A 1,234-nucleotide genomic window follows, 5' to 3' on the forward strand; every position below is an offset into this window, starting at 1 on the left:
GAAAGAATACAACTTTGTCACACACCTTTTTAAATTTTAAACCATTCAGTGTTCCCATGTTCTGTTCGAGCAACTGCTTCTTGGTCCAGGTACAGATTCCTCATAAGTGTTCTGGAATACTCATACTTCACAATGTTGTCCATAGTTGTTATGACCCACAAATTGAAAACCTTTGCCTAGTCAATAAAGCACAGGTAAACATCTTTCTCGTGTTCTCTGCTTTCAGCCAATATCCATTGGACATCAGCAATGATCTCCTTCATTCCACGGCCTCTTCTGAATCCAGCATTAAGCTCTGGAAGTTCTCTGTCAATGTATACTTGCAGCCATTTCTGTGTTACCTTTAGCAAAACTTTACACGCATGGGGTATTGTTGGGGTCCGGCCTCAACAAGGGGGTGAGTACACGAAGGTGGGGTGTCTGGTGACAATAGAGAGAGAGAGAGGGAGAGAAAAAACAGACACAAAGAAGACAGAGAAAACACACACAAAGAAGACAGACACACAGGTTTGATGCAAGCTGCCAGACAGACTGTTCAGTGGCAGACATTGCACACAAAACTAACTCTAGGTGGGATGTCTGGAGGGGCGAGAGAGAAAGAAACACTCGGAGACCATAGTGGATACAAGCTGACAGGAAGTTAATCCTGCTGCCAAGAATGCACACAGAACTGTTTCTACCCCAGTCTTTTATTAACTTTTTAAAGGAAGAGATCTTTATAGAAAAAGAATGGGATTATTCAGATAAGACAATGCTTAACGATTCACAGAGACCATCTTTAAGCCAAATTAAGCCAGTAATCCTTTCTTCCTTACTGGTTTTAACCTTTCTAATGAAGGTGAGGTTTCACCTCCACCTTCCTTTTGCTCATTCCAGGTTCCATATTCAAATGCTACAATGTTTACTGTATCCTCAGAGGGGGAGAAGAGCATCTGGATCAAATTGATTATACCTAAGGGTGGTTTGAAGGGGCTGCCACCATTGTCTCTTAATCCAGTATTCCCAGAATTTACCACTCCACCTCAAGTGTATACCCCGGGAAGTTCCTCTCCAGAACCTCCCTGTATAATCCCAGCAAACCTGCCCTTGTTCGTCCTCTGAGGAAGTTTTACTGCCTCTGTTCTAGGCGGAAATTTGGTTTTATTAATGTACATGGATAATCAAGAGCTCATGTTCTAAGTTAATATTAAACATAACTGAATAATCAAATAAGGAGCAGTTCTGACACTCATCC

Source organism: Chrysochloris asiatica, unplaced genomic scaffold, assembly GCF_000296735.1.
Source record: "Chrysochloris asiatica unplaced genomic scaffold, ChrAsi1.0 scaffold00239, whole genome shotgun sequence".
Taxonomy (NCBI): domain Eukaryota; kingdom Metazoa; phylum Chordata; class Mammalia; order Afrosoricida; family Chrysochloridae; genus Chrysochloris; species Chrysochloris asiatica.